Here is a 17,890-nt window from a genome sequence, read left to right as displayed (position 1 = left end):
CCGAATTTAAATAAGCCCTAACAAAAAGAAAACTTATAAGATTGACTGGAAGGTCCTGGAAGGAAGATAACTACTTTTTCAAGAAAGCTGGGGTGGGGGGATAACACCAGGGTCAGGCTGCATGCCCCCCTTTTTTAAAAGGTTTTATTTATTCATTTGACAGAGAGAGAGAGCACAAGCAGGGGGAGCGGCAGGCAGAGGGAGAAGGAGGCTCCCCGCTGAGCAGGGAGCCCAATTCAGGGCTCGAACCCAGGACACTGAGATCGCGACCTGAGCAAAAGGCAGACACTTAACCGACAGAGCCACCCAAGCCCCCCAGGCTGCATCTCTTAACAGAAGGTCAAGGGTCTTCTCTTTGGAGGGAACACAGAGTCCCAGGTTTTGTGATGGCAGCAGTGGCTTCCAAGGGGAATGACCAAGACGGTGCAGGGGAGGGAAAGCTGAACTCCATTCTTGCTGGTGACATGACCTCATGTAAGACATCTGACTGCTCTGAGTCTGACTGCTAGGATTGGCAGGAGAACACAAGCTGGTAATGTGGGCAGAAGCATCCTGTAAATGTGGACGAAATGCAAAGGTAAGAGACACCTACTGGTTACTGGGAGGTAGGAAAGGTTAGGGCAAGGATTCTCAGTGGATGGTGACCAACGAAACTGGGAGGATCAATAAGAAACTTCTGTGGGGTATTTAGCAGTACAGTACACAGTCTGAGAAAAGGAAGCTGAGCACTCATACATTTAAAGCAAAAAGATTTGGAGCAGGGAAGTGGGTGAAGACGCAGCTGTCTGTTGAATGGAGCAGCTCAGAAGATCATGCAGACAATGGAGGAGGGGGTCTGCCGTCCAGCAGACAGGAGGGGCCACACCACAGAGTGACCAAAACCCCACCTCCTGCAACCCCATTCAACACCAGCCATGGGGAGGCCATGCTCCCAGTCACTGCTGCTCTGACTTGCCTGTCACCTCCCTTCCCTTTCAGTTACTGGATTATTGCTCTTAACATGGGGCCATACTGCCCATAAAAAATAAGTCAGATAGAAAAGCCTTCCTATTAGCTTCATTTCACCAACAGCCCAAATACAAAGGACATCTAGAGATCAACAATTTCTGATGAATGCTCGAAGAACAGAATCAATTTAAGAATGATAGTACAGGGTGGAGTGGTAGAGGGACAAAGTGAATCCATACAGGAGCCAACTGTCTAGTGGGGAAGGCTGATGCTCTGTTCATCCAATACATGTTTATGGAGCAGCCAGGCACATTCAGATACGCCCTTGAGGAGCATATTACAGAAAGCATGCAAACAGGCAACTACAATCAAGTGTGGAAATACCAGGCTGGTGGTGGGGGAAGGTTCACGGAGAAGGAGCCTTGGCAGAAGAGCGGCCAGGGGAGGGGCACAAACAATCATGTCAAGCTCATTACGACACATGTCAGTGAGAAGGAGATAGTATTATGGGGGTTCCAAAGCAGGAAAAGTCACTATTGGCCAGGAGGGAATAAAAAGGCTGGATTCCCAGGACGCCTGGGTGGCTCAGTCGGTGAAGCATCTGACTCCTGATTTTGGTTGAGGTCATGGTCTTGAGTGAGAGATGGGTGAGGCTAGGTAAGGAGAGATAGGTAGGGGGCTACGTGACCAGGCTCATAGAAATCCCAGATGTGGAGAAATGTTATAGACAAGATATTAACCAGAGAGAAGGGAACATTAACAAATCTGCCTTGTTTATTCTAAATATAGACGAGATATCTTCCTAATATTTACAAATCCACCTTGTTTCTCTTAAACGTTCCAGACAAAATAATTACCAAGTTCCCCGGTCAGTTTTCTATAAAAGACCCACCATAAAAGCCTCAGTGGCAACCCATTTGGGACCCCTCTCACTCTAAAGAGCTCCTTTCCTTTCCTTTCTGTTCTCACCTTCACTTAATCAACTTTCACTTCACTTCACCGTTTTGCCCTCGAGATTCATTTTTCGATTCTGTGAGACAAGAACCCTGCAACAGTCTGAGGGTCATGAGATGGAGCTGAGCTCTGGGTCTAGCTCCGCACTCAGCGGGGAGTCTACCTAGGTTCTCCCTCATCCTACCTCTGCCCCCCACCCTCGTGCTCTCACCCCTTGCGCTCTCTCTCTCTAAATAAACAAATTAAATCTTAAAATAAATAAATAAATAAAAGGCTTGATTTCCAGGGAAGTAACAACTGATAAAGACCTTCAGGGATCAACAGGAACCTGGCTAGGCAGAAAGGAGGGGGAAAGAGTACACACAGGGCTGGGCATGTCAGAGGAATGCTGGGAACGGTAACCTCACCCCAACTGGCTTCTCTTATCAGAGAATTTTATTTTTTTTATTTTAATTTTTTTATTTTTTTTAAAGATTTTATTTATTTATTCGACAGAGATAGAGACAGCCAGCGAGAGAGGGAACACAAGCAGGGGGAGTGGGAGAGGAAGAAGCAGGCTCATAGCAGAGGAGCCTGATGTGGGGCTCGATCCCATAACGCTGGGATCACGCCCTGAGCCGAAGGCAGACGCTTAACCGCTGTGCCACCCAGGCGCCCCTATCAGAGAATTTTAGTAGGTACAAATGTACTTCCATTTACCTCTTCTTCAACTTCAAGAACTGCAGTTTTAGTACTTCCAGCAAACTGATTTCCAGTAAAGGAGACTTGAGTTATTCCTGTTGAGAAATCAGAAAAAGAGGTGTAATAGGTTATGGGGAAACGCCCCTCCACAGACCCCATTTTGGGGGACACTCCCGCAGTCCATGCTGAGAGGGCAGTTCCATGGCTTCCCTCCCCAAACTGATTAGCTTGGAGATGGATAATGCCTCCCTCCCAACCTCCCTCATTTGAGGATGAAGACGTGCAAACTTAGGCAAGCAGCGGTGGGCCCTCATTCAGAGAAAGACACACACACATCCAGGAGGGTGGGTCCTCATTCAGAGAAAGACACACACACATCCAGGAGGTGAGCAGGACCGGGCACTGTGCATGCAGCCCCTGAATTAAGGGGCCTTCCCGCTCCAGTTCCCAGTAGGCTGGTCAAGCTTTGCTCCCTGCGTTCCTGAGATTCCTACCACAAACCCTCTGCTAAGTAGGCTGGCCCGAGAGCATTGCGGTTTCTTGTAACCCAGAATCACTGACTTAAGAATACGAGATCCAGGGCTGGGACTAGAAAAAGAGCAGAAGTAGAGGGTGAAGAAAGAGAGGCTTCTGGACCAAAGCTTTGGGAAAAATAAAAGAAGATGGGAGAAGGTGACCTGGGGCCTCTTAACGACTGTCCCACAATAGCTGAGAGGGAAGGATGGGAGGCATGTATGAGACCCAGAGAGTAGATCCAACAGGTAATTCCTAAAATCCCAGCAGTATGAAACATTAAGATGGAGGCCCAGATATTGGGGAAAAGGGGCTCTTCATATGGGCATTATCCATAACAAAATGAAGCAAATAGAATTTCATGAAAATACAAAGATAGGAGACTCTGAAAAGTACCCATAGCAAACAAGGAGTAATTAACTATATAATGCCCATCTCTAGTAAAATAAGAAGTATAATAATTTGAAGACTGATTTACTGTGGGTTTTTTTTTTGTTTTGTTTTGTTTTTGTCTAAAACAATAAACGTTTCGTTCATTCATGGTTTGGTGGGTCAACAATTAGTGCTGGTCTCAGCCAGGTTGTTTTTCTCATTTCTTGCCTGGTTGATATATGTAGCTACAGTCATCTGGTGGCTCAACTGGGCTGGGTGGTAGACCAGATGACTTAGCTCACATATTAGTGACTGGTATAGGCTGTTTGTGCTGCTTTTATGGTCTATTTTAGTAAATGCATGCTTTTTTCCCCCCCTGAGAGCTTCAAAGATATATGCCTACAATCCTCTTGCTGTATTTTTCCATTGGTTCTTGAGTTGGTCAACCATGAACTCGCCCACTGTAGGGGTTCACAAAACTAACCTCTTCTAGCCCCCCTACCAGGGAGTGATGATCTTGGTGAAGTTCAGAGATAAAGGTGTGTAAAAGGGAGGAGTGAGAGGCAGGGATGGAAAGGGGAAGGTTCTTCAGGGGCCCCCAATGCTGAGTTAAGTTAGATGGACTTTATTCCAGCAGTGTAAGAGTCAAGATGATTGTTATTTAATCCCATATTCTCTGAGAGATAATTACCGCTCAGAAAATATAGAAAGTTAAAATTGGGCTGCAGAGGGAAAATATGACCCAAACACAGAGACTGAAGCAGTCAGCTGGAGATGAAGTCAAGAGCAAGCCAGGACCTTCACCCCTGACAGGATTCCTTGCTGCTGCTGTTGGCTATCAGCACCAAAGGCTTTCCAAGATTCCCCTGGCTTCTGGGTCTTCTAAGCAGCCCAGGTGCACCAGGGGCTTTCACTCAGCAGGTCATGGAATAGCTCCAGGGACACCAGCTGACCTGCAGGACAGGCTGAAGGGCAGCGCTCCAGTCTGCTCACCCCAGGCCTGGCCCCCAGGAGGCTGGTACCTCCCGTCTCTCCACTCTGAGCAGCAAAGGCACCTATGTTCTCATCTCAGTCCTCCGCTTCCTCCCTGGGCCTCGGTCCCCTCATCCATTAAACAAGGGAGGGAGACTAGACCATGGTACTCAAAGGTGGTCATCCATCCAACTCTTCACTGCTGGTTCACGACAAGATAAGCGCAGAAATTCAGAGAAGCTGAGAAGCTGTTATAGCATATAACACTGCCACATAGCCCAGCACGTGATCGGCGGAACTGTCTTGTTAAACGAAGCACATGTGAGTTTCTTGTAGCTGCCATAACAAATTATCACAAGCTAGGTGGCACAAAACAACACAAATCTATTCTCTCACAGTTCTTGGGTCCAGAAGCCTGAAATCAAAGTACAGGCAAGGGCCACGATCCCTGCAGAGGCTCTGGAGAATGTGCGCCCTGCCTTCTCCAGCTACCCGCACTCCCTGGCTTGTGGCCACATCTCTCCTCCACTTCACTGCCTTCTCTGTGTGTGTGACATCTCCCTCTTCCTCTCTCTTACAAGGACACTTGTGATGGCACTGAAGGCCCACCTGGATAATCCAAGATGATCTCATCTCAAAATCCTTAATCACATCTAAAAGACCTTTCTCTAAGTAAGGTAACATTATTGGGACACATCTTTGGGGCGACCACTTAGCCCACGATAACTAAGATGGATAGTGCCCAATTTGTGTGTGACCAGTTGTACCTGGTATGCACTGTACATCCATGTCACAGCACCACTGGGGGAGAAAGGACCACCACCCTGTCTTTCACTCAGCTAGGACCCCTGCTCTTCCTCTGCAGCCCTGGAGCCTGGGTTGGACAAGATCAGATTGCATTGGGCACCCCCCAGGAAAGAAAAGGTAACAGGTGGTAGGGAGGTGAGACTGAGCCCTGCATAGGGCTCTGGGCTCAGTGCGGAGTCTGCTTAAGACCCCCTGCTCGTCCCCCCCGCACGTGCGCATCCTCTCTCAAATAAATAAATCTTAAACAAAACAAAACTTAAAAAAAAAGATAAGAATCTTAAGATGAAGAGATATCCTTGATTATCTGGGTGGACCCTAGAGGCCTCACCTGTGTCCTCATAAGAGAGGCAGAGATTACACACACACACACACACACACACACGTGTGCACGTGCTAGTGAAAACAGAGGCAGATATGGGAGAGATGAGGCCATAGGCCAAGGAATGCCAGCAGCCACCGGAAACTGGGTGGGACAAGGAATGGCTTCTCCCTAGAGCCTCCAGAGGAAGCATAGCCCTGCCTATACCTTGGTTGGAACTTCCGGCTCCAGAACGTGAGAGAATCAGTTTCTGTTGTTTGAAGACTCCCATGTGTGGAAATTTGTTACAGTGGCCACGGAAACTAACATAAGCTCCTATGCTGCACTGCTCTCCGTGCAAGAGAGAATATTCTTATGTGAAATAGGAAACATAGAAATCGAAATTTATACACAATGATCTTAATTATGCATACAAAAATGCATGCAAATACAACAAAATGGTTTGTAGTGATTATCTCTGAGCACTAGAATTATGGGTAATTTTCAGCATTATGCCTTTTGATATTTTTCCAAGTTTCTACAATTAGTGTGAATTACTTTTACAAAGGGAAGAAAATTATTTTTTTAAAAATTAGCAACTCATGATATTCCCGCAACTCTAACTCAATCACAAAAATTAGAAATCAAGAGGGCCCAAACTCCCTGAGAATAAGATTTCTTAATTCAGTCTCAGAGCAACACCTGAAAAATCAGGACTCCAGATGCATGCCGTTCTCAAAGTGACTCCACTCAACCCTCGGCCTCTCTAAAGCCTATTAGTTTCCAGACTCTGGCAGGAACATGATGTGGCTGAAAAAGTTTCAGGCTTTGAAACAAAAGGATAATTGGAGCTGGTAAATGTTTTCCTGTCTGTCTCTCCTTAGGAGGGGGTGCGGGGAGAGGGGCAAAGGGAGATTTCTGCGCATTCCCAGAGCTCATCCAGCCCGAAGTGGTGTGGGCCACATGCCAAGAACCAAAAGCACTGGTTAATAAACATGTAAATGTTTGATTTCTCTGTAGGTGACTTCACAGAATGAAACATCAAATTAAACACTAGGTTAATCTTCTTACCCAAGTCCTGACTCCAAGGCTATTCTGATACAAAACCCTCCCACTGTCATCTGTGCAGGCAGCCAGAAGCCCAAAGACCAACTTTACCATATCGACAGCACGTCCTTTGATGAAATATACTCATGTAAAGAGCGTATTAACATTTCCTCCCCATGTATGGGCGCTACCGGATCAAAATAGAAGGTAGGGTGAGTTGTGTGTGTTGTTTTGAGTGGAACAGAAGGGAAGATCACCGGTGCCCTCTAGAATGCTCCAGGTCAGAGCAGTGCGGTGTGAAAAGCACGTTATTAGGTTTTATTCAGCTGACCCCGGACAGTGCAGCGAGTTCAGGTACTGGGCTGATGAAACCACAGTGTGGAGTTAGTCCGTCAGCCTCAGATTTTTCAGAGCACACTTTTATTCATTCTTTGCTCAATCAATATAGACACACACCTACTACGTGTGAGGCACTGAGTGGGGGTTGGCTCACATCTGAAAGATCTCATCTCTGACACACCACCCTCTCAGATGAAACGACTGGGCAAAGAGCCCACATCTTAATGATCTTCATCAGTTGTTTGGATCACAGGGATACAGGCAGTGGCAGTGTTTCGAGGAATACCTAAACAGACAGGCAGAGCCTTGAAAATGGGAAAAACAGAAAGCGAATGATTTAGCACTGTGGACCTTCCTACATACCACTGACATAATACTTGTAACTTCGGGTGATCGGTTGATGCATACTTGAATCTCCCACCTGACCATCTACTCTATACAAATGGTTTATTAGCATTTTCTCCAAATCTTTTTTTTTTTTTTTTTTGCTTGCATTATATCCCTAAATCTACTAGTGTCCAAGCTTAGGAGGGACGCATAAAATATCTGAGCTATAAATCCATGCAAGAATGAATGGAGGTAATGTTTCCATATCTGTAAAAGTGGAAAAGCCAGGCTACACAATTATTTCCCAGTGGAAATCCCAAGAAACCTAATTCTATGAGGTATGCCAAGAAAAGGAGGTTCCCATGCCATTCAACTTGGGAAATACCACATTCTATAGCCTCCCATCCCCCTTCAAGATTCACAATGCACATTATACAGCGAAGGATCTGAGAAATCCTTCCATTCGAAACCTGCTGACCATCCTCAAATCCAGTTAAGCACCGATGCCCCTCCTGCTTCCCACTTACTGATATCACAGAGAATCAATGTTCTAAGGCAATTCTGGAAAAATGCTAACCCAAACTCCTCATTGGTTCAAAAAACATTTATTAAGCCCTTGCAATAATGAGATGATGACAATGAAAAGAGCCAATGCTGAACGAGTTAGCATTTAATAGGTACAGTACTTCGGCACTATGCACCACCAAGGTCAATATGAAACCTGGCTCACAGTCCACTGGAAGAGACCTGAGAACACATGATCAGTAAAATCAGTATGTATAAAAACCCCTGAGTGTGTGTGTGTGTGTGTGTGTGTGTCTACACACTTGCACACAGGGATGGAGAGCTGGTGAGGACAAGTGTTCCTGGCAGATGCGAAGCACGGGAGTCCGGTGTGTGAAGCTGCATGAAGACAATGTGGTTTTCAAAGTGTGGTCCCAGACCCTCTCCGTGGCTGCTGCAGGGGCAAAACCATCTTCACTCGTGCTGACATTTGCACTGATGGTGCAGAAGTAATGCTGGGTAATATCGCTGGCGCCTTTGCGAGAATCGAGCAGTGACATCTGACTATATTAGTCGTCACTGTATTGCCCGCAGCCACGCACTCACCATTTAAAAAAAAAAAAAAAGTCAATTTCACCTAAGAACGTCCTTGATGAAGCAGTAAAAAAGTAAAAAAAGTATTAATTGTATTACATATCGACCCTTAAGCGCACATCTTTTAAACATCCCATCTGACAAAACAGGAAGCTTTCCTAAAGCACTTTCACTGCCAAAGTGTGACGGTTGTCGGGAAGAAACTGCACTTGTGTGACGCAGCTGCGAGGGGTGAGCCGCTCTTCCTCATGCAACACCACTTCTACTTGAGGGAATAACAGGAAAAACTGTGTTTATTCAGACTCGGGTATTTGTGGAAATTTTCTCAAAAATGAATAAAGTAAGCTGGTGATGTCAAGAAAAACTGATGATATTTGTTGCTAAAAAAAATTTGAGCTTTTAAGCAAAAACTAAATTTTTGAAAAACTTGCATCAGCCACTGTGAGCTGGGGAGCATCCCAATACTTGGACTTTTCAGACGAGAGTGGTAGTTACAGTAGCAAAAGTGCTATTTTCCAAATGGCTCACATATGATGTTTCAAAATGCATAAAAGATCCTTCCAAAGTGCAAGATGATTTTAACGGAACAAAGTATGAAAAGTCCATTGATGGGGTTTCAGATTTTTGGCTACAATAAACCTTTAAAAACTACCACTTGGGGGCGCCTGGGTGGCTCAGTAGGTTAAGCGTCTGCCTTCAGCTCAGGTCGTGATCTCAGCCCCTTCACCGGCTCCACCCCACTGCTGAGCGGGGAGCCTGCCTCTCCCTCTCCCTCTGCTGCGCCCCCTGCTTGTGCGCGTGCTCTCTCTCTCTCTGTGTCAAATAAATAAATAAATAAATAAATAAATAATCTTAAAAAAAAAAAAACCTACCACTTGTCAAGCTCTGTTGCAGTTTCAAAGACTACCCACAATTAACTGAAAAGGTTATTAAAATACTCCTCCCTTCTCCAACTACATATCTGTGTAAGGCTGTATTGTCTTCATACAGTTCAACCAACGCAACATATTGCAACAGAATGAATGCAGAAGCATTTATGAGAATCCATCTGTCTTCCGTGAAAGCAGACATCAAAGAGATCTGGACAAATAGAAACAATATCACTCTTCCCATTAAATGTTTTTATCTTAGAAACTGTTATTTTTCATTAAAAATATTATTTATGTTATGTAATGGGTTTACTACTGCTATATGTAAACTAATTTAATAAGTATTTTTAAATCTTTTCCATTTCAATTTTGAATGTAGTAAAGATTGTTGGATATGCCCACATAATTGAAAGTTCTTTGGGGAACTCATTAATTTTTAAGAATTTTTAAATGCAGGGCACCTGGGTGGCTCTGTTGGTTAAGCATCTGCCTTCGGCTCTGGTCATGATCTCAGAGTCCTGGGATCGAGGCCAGCGTCAGGCTCTCTGCTCAGTGGAGAGTGCTTCTCCCTCTCCTTCTGTGCTCTCTCTTGCCCTCTCTCTAAAGTAAATAAATAAAATATTTTAAAAAAAGAATTTATAAAAGCATTCTGAAACAAAAAGTTTGAGAACTGCTGCTCTCATGTAAGGGGAGCAGGGAGGTGAGGCAGGTGGGGTGAGGGTGAAAAGATAGCAGGGAAGGACACATAGGGTGTCCCACACAGTGATGAGGTGTTCCAAACACATCTTACAAGAGCCAGTGAATAATGCAGAACAGCAACATGATCTGGACAGATTTGCCTTCTAGAAAGAGCAGGGACACCGTAAAGGGGCCCTCTCTATTCCACGAACACAGAATTCCAAAAACAAGTCAGTCTGATGGGAAGTCAAACTGTAGCACACTGAAGGTCCATGATGACAATCTAAAAAACGAAAAACAAGTTTCTGTAAGCAAGCAGGAACAGAAAAATATCAAAATTTAATGATGGAAAAGAAAGAAGCAGAGTCTTGCAAAACAGACTTGCAACCAAATGGAACTCTGCAAAATGAGGGAAATCACCGGTAACAAAGTGCAAGGCTCAAAACATCTGAAGATGCCAAAATCAAGATGCATTTCAGGCAAGTTTAGAAAATAAAAATAAAGGAGCCAGTGAAGAGCAATAAACTGCAGCAGTAAAGAGAGGGAAATGAATGCAGCCCAGAGAAGTCAAACAGAAGCATTCAGACGTAAAAAGAAGGAGGGGAGAGGGGAAACCAGCTCCTATTTCCGGAGCGTGCACTCCACCACGGGCGGGGGCGGGGGGGGGGCGGCAGGAAGCACCTCCAGAGCCAAGCAGAGCCCTGCAGCGCCCCACCACAGGGATGGGGAGGCTGGCCGAGAACCAGGCCTCTTGAGCAAGTGGCTCCCCCAGGAAAACCTGGGCTACAGCAATCCAGAACACAGACCATAGAAAACAGACAAAACACAGCTAGTCAAAGTTGCTCTCAAGGAGCTCATAGTCATTACTAAGTTTAAAAAAAAAAAAAGAAGAAGGAGGAGGAGGAGGAGGAGGAGGAGGAGGAGGAGGAGGAGGAGAAGAAGAAGAAGAAGAAGAAGAAGAAGAAGAAGTAGTAGTAGTAGTAGTAGTAGTAGTAGTAGTAGTAGTAGTAATAGGGTAGTTGTAACTAAAACGAGAATGGTGTCCTATACAGAACTCCAATTAGAAGATCTTGGCCAGTTTCTTGAACTCAGTGGACCTCAGTTTCCTCTTCAGCAAAATGAGGAGCCTACCACCTACTTCCCAAAGTGGGTAAGAGGAGAAGTAATGCATCACAGACGTTCTGAGCACACATCTGATGTACGGCAGATACTCAACAAAAGCTGTAATTATTATCGCTGTAGTTATGATATCAGGGCCAAAGCGGGAGGCAGAGTTGCCATTGCACTTGTCTTGGCCACAGAGTCCCCAACGTCAAACACCAAGGTTTAAAAAATCACCAGTACACAAACACGGAGAAAGAATTTGAATGGCTTTGGCCCAGGCAACACTCGCTCAACAGATGAGAGAACTGCCTTTGACCTTGGTTGGGCCTGATACCACCGGGCCTGCAGGGTCTCTCCAGTAACAGAGGAACATTGTCAAGCACAGGGAGATCCAAGTAAGAAGGAAGAGGAAAAACCAACAGCCAACACTGCTATGTCCTGTACCTTTCACACAATTTCTCTCCCCTGACCGCCACGATCAGCCCAGTTGGAGGTGGGTATGCTGTCATCACCCCCATTTTATGAACCAGGAAGCAGTCCTATGGCTGAATTGCAGAGAAATGGTGTAGCCAAGGCCTCTACCTATTGACCTGGGGGTCTAGAACTCTTTCACAAGATCACACTGCCCATCTGTACAGGGACTGGAGGGCCCGCCCCACAGATAGGGGCCAGCAACTCTTCATCCAGTTAGAACAGAACATTGGGAATCCGCTGGATTAAAACACAATTTCAAACAAACAAAAAAATAAAAAACCCACTCAAAAGATTCTGAACCATCTACAGAAATAACATGGCCAATTAAAGAAATGCTTTCTAGAAAGCTTAGATAGGAAAAAGAGAGTAAGGAATATTTTGATAGATATAGTCAATGCAGCCAAAAATGAGAGCCCGGTCTTTATCATCCATAGCTAATAGACCACCCAGTAAGCATCCACCGGCTGACAAGCCAGACCCTGCCCTCCGGACTAGGGATGAGCTGGTCCTATGTGACCCTGCGCCAGAGAGACACCTAGCGAACAAGGAACTGTTTCTTTATAGACGTAGTAAGTGCTGTGAACTTGCAGTCCAGGGTGTCAGGGGGCAGGTCATGAAGGGCCTGACTGAATCCAAGAGGTCAGGGGAGCACATGCTGAGGTCCCAAGGGGTCTCAAATCCCATGAGACAGAAAGAGCTATAAGGCTCAAGAGGCCAGCTGGGACCAGGCTGCACAGGCCTTGCGAGGACACAGACCGTATCTCTCCCGAGAGCATGTGACCCTGCTAGAGAGAAGCATCATTCAATCTGCACCATAAGAGTTATTTATTGTGGCCACAGCTCAGAGTGAAAGTACAGATGTCTGTCGAACAGAAACTTTCCAACTTCTTTTTATCGTAACTTACAGAATAAGAAAGACACTTTATTCTGCAACCCAGTGCATATGTACGTACACATACACACACACACACACACACACACACACAAGTGCACGTGCACACAAAGGCTATGCGTGGCAGGTCAGCCTGGCTGGTACCCTGACATTCTCTGTGACCCTCAGCCAGTTTCTCAACTTCTCTGAGCCTGTTTCCTCACCTGAAAAACAGCAATACTAATAATGATGCTTCCTGCACAGGTTGCTGTGGGGATAAATTAGTCAATATATGTAAAACCCTTAGCAACTTTAGTCCTCCTTTTCTGTAGCCTATTATTACAGTATTTCACAAAGTAAAACTCAGCCTTATTACATGCACTCCACTCTAATGGCCTCCATTCTCCCTCCTTCCTCCCTCGCTCCCTCCCTTCCTGGGCTGGTAAAGACCTCTAAATCACTTTCAGAAACCAGTAACCAGTAACTGGAGTCAGGAGCCACAGGTGGAGTTGGTGGCTCGGGCTGGGGTGGTGGCAGTGGAGAAGGAGGAGGAGACAGAACTGAGGGGACTTGGTGACTAAACAGATAGGGGGGAGGGGGAGGGAGGTGGCACAGCGGCTCTCAGGCCCCAGGCTTGATGACGGTGTCATTTCTGAGGCAGGGAAGCCTGGGGGGTGGGGGGGAGTGCGGGTGTAAGTCTGTGGTTGGACAGGAAGAGATCAGACTCATGGGTCTAGACGTTCTCTTTCCATCTAGACTTTCTGTGCCTGGAGGAGGATTTGGGTGTGTGACCAAAGAACCTTCACTGAAACACTTTGCCGAGCAGGGACCCATGCAGAGAAATTTCGCATCAGGACTGCAGACCCTAATAAAGAAGGCATTTCTGCAGACTGCGCTTGGGGAGGTGGACAGGCTTCGTGAACCAAGCAGAGCAGCCAGCGGTTGACGGAGGACTTGGGGACTTGGGGCTCCTGCCAAATGTCTTTCCTTATCTGACCAACATAAAGCACTAATCACATTTAATTAGAGTCCATCTGCCCATCTGTTTTCTCTACTAAGTGAGCCACCCCGCAGCAGGGACCACCCGGTCTCATCCATCTTTCTACTCCCCAGGCCTTCCTAGCACACTGCCCTGCCTGCTGCTTATAGTAGGTGCTCAACAAACATCTGCTGAACGAACGCCCGTGATTCCACATGATAAAACTCCCGAAAAGGCCACCTACATTGCAAGAAACTAAGATAAGGCAGAGCAAGCGGGAGGTGGGGGAGGCAGACTCTGCTAGGAGAATTCTGATCACTGACAGCCAATTGTTCACGGAGAAAATGACTCTTCAAGAAAATGTTAAACTAGAACATGCCATGGGTGTGGATCTTCGCCATCATGACCAGAAACATGAAGTGGGTCTGGGATGGAATCAGGAAGACAAAGGAAAAAATGAAACAGGGCAAAGGAGGTATAATGTGTATGTATCATCTGGCCTCTTCCAAAGATCACCCTCAATGTTTAGTTCTTTACACCACTTCTCTTGCCTCTTCTTTCCATCAGCTCTAGGCCTTCTGGCGATGCCTCCCTGCTTCCAAGCCTCTGCCATCCTCCACAGCCCAACGCCTTGCGTGTTACCTGTTTTTTCTATATGTTCGTGACTTGTTCTCCCAGGAGACAGGAACGGTGTGACACACGTACCAATCCACCGCACCCCCACCCCTGGCACAGAGGAGACCCAAGAGTGGTTGATAAATTGATTTTCATACTGATTATTTGATTTTGTCATTAAATGACAAATTCAGATTCATATTTTCTAGTCCCACCCCCTTCGGTTGCAACTGTTACTAAACTATCATTTTTAATAGTAACAGCTGCATTTATTCAGCACTTACCACATACAAGGCACAGTTAAGGACTTTAAATACATCATTTCCTATAATTCTCAATCTGCAGGGTTGGGATTATTATTCCCATTTTACAGATGACAAGATAGAGGCTCAAAGACAGGCTAGTAAGTGCCAACATGAGGATTCAAACCCAAGGCTACTTAACTTCAAAGTCAAATAAATGTGCCATCACTCTAGAATTTCAGCACGAGTTTCTCTAGCACAGAAGCGTGGGGAACAAGCCATCTGATACAGAGTCCATACTCGGTGCTCACCAAGACATAATTAGAGCTCACCTCCGAGAAAGCTTTTTTTTAGGCTTGAAAAGGCCCTACCTTATCAAGACCCACTCGCTTCCTGCCTACGAATAGCTAAGTCAGGTCAAGGTTGTTTTAATTCCGTGATTTAAAAAAAGGAACATGTGGACACCTGGGTGGCTCAGTCAGTTAAGCCTCTGACTCTTGGTTTCAGGTCGGGTCATGATCTCAGGGTCGTGAGGTCGAGCCCCTTGCTGGGCATGGAGTTGGCTTGAGATTCTCTTTCCTTTTCCCTCTGCCCCTCCCGCTCATGCTTGCACTCTCTCAAATAAATAAATAAGTCTTAAAAAAAAAAAAAGAACAGGCTAATGGCATCATTTGTTTCTAAAAGAATGTTTAAGTTAAACGAAGAAACAAACAGCATTCAGATCAATCAACTCATTAGTGTCAAGTAGTTAATAAAATAATCACAAAGCTTTTCACGGCCTCCCTGCCTCCTATGTTACGATTCCCCCAAAGTTTTCACAGATGTGTTATTTCATCTGAACATTCCAGTAAGTGTGAGCCGATTATTGCTACCATTTTACACATGAGAAAAAAGATGAGCTGAGAGCAGCTCAGTGGTGGCTGAAGACCGCAATTTCACTATTTGGGACTCTTGGTTATAAGCAACTAAACAAAGCACCTCCAATGAGCCGAGGCAAAAGAGAAACTTTACCACAGGAAGGGCGGTTGGGCATCTGTGGGCTCCCAGATGAACAGTCCCTCTCTCTGCTTCTCTCTGCCTGTGGCTTCCTCCTGCCCGCTGGCCAGCCAGCTTTCTCCTCCGGACAGGAAACCAGAGCGACCAGGGTTCCAGACCCCTGTTCCAGGCTCACCACCTCACAGGGAAAGGCTCTTGGGCCTCCATTCAAAACTTCTGAGAGATGGGCTTGACATGACATCCACTAGGCCTCTCTGCTGTCCTTAGCCCCATGCTGGGTGGCGGGTACAAAGGGACAGATGGCAGCTTCCCCAAAGACATCTCTCTGTTACATCCTCTCCATTCTCCACAGTCTGACCCCCACCCCCCAATATCTTTGATCTGGCTGAGGGGTCCAAAAGTAGTAAGCCCAGTTCTATGCTTTTCCTTTGTATTTTCCACAGAGGAGGCTGCCTAGCATTCACTTTGGTATAGGATATCCCTGTACTGGGGGCTCTGTGGAAAAGCCCCATTTTAACATCCTATTACATGGCTGCAATTACTGTCTTGGGAGTCTCTGAGACCCCCGGGCCTCACAATATATTCTGCCCTTTTACCAAAAAAAAAAAAAAAAAAATTCAGAGAGAGCCTGACTGGCCTAGTCAAGTCAATCAACGGTCCAACAACGGCACAGGGGACCAATCAGGAAGGACACTCGGCAGGCCCCAAGAGTGGAGAGAGGAGAAGCAGCTCTCCAGGAGTGGCGTGGGGGGGGGGGTGCCATTTCCAAAAGAAGAGAGTTAAACAGATTAAATGTCAAAACTAAGTAGAAATCCTATACACACACTGCTAAGCCACTGCTCTTCAGACCCCAAGTCCAAGGATCTTTCTTTTTTTTACACCAGGGCTGACAGTATTTGGCCACTAAATTGTGAAGTGACAACAGAAAAGAACACTACATTACAAGGTGCTAATTGTGCAATAGAGATGTTTAGTGCAAACAGAATCAGAGAGAGATCAATGTACCCGTTTCCATCGAGTAATATCCTAAAATTAGAGACCTCCATGCCACAGTTTCATGCTAGGAGAGCTGAAAACTGTATTTCTTCATTGGTGAAAGTCAGACTAGCCCCCCCCCACCACCACCACCAACTCCCCTCAGCTCCTTACAGCTGAGTGATGACAGCCTCTCCTCAGGTCCGGGTATTCTTGCTCCTCTGTGCTGCTGGAAGGTTCATCTGGGCCCAGGTGATGACTCAAGTCCCTTCTTCTGAGAAGAGAGCAGGACTCAGAAACACAAACCCCGGCCTACGGAGATGCACCCCGCGGCCCAGGGCCCCGCGGAGACTGGAGGCGGGCACAGCCCAGCGAGTGCTCACGTCTGAGGAAGCAGGGGTGAGGAAGGGAAGTGGGCAGGGGGTACTTCCCCGGCACTGCCTCCTTAAGACGGCCACAATTCACTTAGGGTTCTTCTTTTCCTTCTTCTTAAGTTAATCAAACGCTTCTGTAGCCCTAATAGCCGGACGCTGTTCGAAGTGCTTCCCGTTCCTTGTTTTAGGGGGTGGAGGTGAGCCTTCACCAGCTTCGCCGGCTGCAAGGGGTTGTGGGACTCCTAAAAGGAATCCAGGAAATGGGATTTCTCCCCTCCTTTTCTCTGAAGTCAAACCGAAACAAGATGGCTTGAGTCAACTCTCATTTCTCTGCTTCCAGCATTTTGCGTCTCTTCCTGAGTCCACTTCATTCCCTCCATCCACAGAAACAAAATCCGTCCAGAAACTGCTCTTCAGACCCCAAGTCCGAAGTTAATTAAATTAATGAAGAGTTAATATCTACTAATTGCTGACTGTGTGCCAAGCACTTTCTACCCCTTATCTTACCTACTCTCATAGCGATCCTGTGAGCTGAGGCCTGCTTTTCAGCCTGCTTTACAGAAGAGGGAAGAGGCTGAGAGAGAGGGGAGGCAACCCTCCGGGCCTCCGCCCCGGCAGGTCACCGCACTGGCAGCTGGGGGGTGGGGGGCGGTGACGACGGGACTGCGCCTCCCTGCTCGGGAGGCACTGAAGGCCTCACCGGAGCGCCACTCTTGTGTGGAGTCGCTAGAAAACCCCCCCTTGGCAAGAACATATGTGGGCTGCCCCTCCTTTGTTTTTTTTTTTTTTTTACTTGAGGCAAAATTTATGTAACATGAATTAACTATTTATGGTAAAGCATTGAATTCAGGGGCATTTAGGACATTCATAATGCCATACAACTACTGCCTCTACCTAGTTCCGAAATATTTTCATCACCCCAAAAGAAAACTCGTACCGTTAGGTGGTCGATCCCCATGTTCCCTTCCCCCCGCCCCTGGCAACCACCCATGTGCTATCTCTATGGATCTGCCTACTCCGGATATTTCACATAAATGGAATCGTACTGTATTTGGCCCTTTGTGTTTGGCTTTTTCTACCTATAGCGTAATGTTTTTGAGGTGTCTTCACGTTGCAGTTCATTCCCTTCTTTGGCAGAATAACATTCCATCACACTCTGTTTATCCGTTCGTCTGTTGATGAACATTTGGGCTATTTGAATGTGAGTGCTATGAACACTGCTGCTAGGAACATCTGTAAAGATTTGAGTCCCGGCTTTCATTTCTTCCACGTATCTACCTAGAGTGGAACTGCTGGGTCCTATGGTAATTCTACATGTAACTTTCTGAAGTACCCTCTAAAATAATTTTAAAATATG

General features: G+C 46.3%; 1 protein-coding gene across 3 annotated transcripts in view; it reads right to left on the bottom strand.

Moving 5' to 3' along the window:
* Window positions 1-17,890, bottom strand: part of SMCO4 (single-pass membrane protein with coiled-coil domains 4) — a 62,658-nt gene that overhangs the window by 21,156 nt on the left and 23,612 nt on the right. For 2 of the 3 annotated variants that reach the window (XM_087868254.1, XM_087868255.1), the window contains one exon: window positions 2,602-2,678. The gene's annotated coding sequence lies outside the window, so the exon portion shown is untranslated. Of the gene's footprint in view, window positions 1-2,601; window positions 2,679-7,048; window positions 7,237-17,890 lie in introns of all 3 variants that reach the window. The other variant, XM_087868256.1, reaches the window with a different exon arrangement.

Source organism: Ursus americanus, chromosome 16 (genome assembly GCF_024610735.1).
Source record: "Ursus americanus isolate L20-20 chromosome 16, mUrsAme1.1.p, whole genome shotgun sequence".
In the NCBI taxonomy this organism is placed as follows: domain Eukaryota; kingdom Metazoa; phylum Chordata; class Mammalia; order Carnivora; family Ursidae; genus Ursus; species Ursus americanus.
Note: the sequence above shows the minus strand (reverse complement) of the source record. Positions and strands in the feature narration are given on the sequence as shown.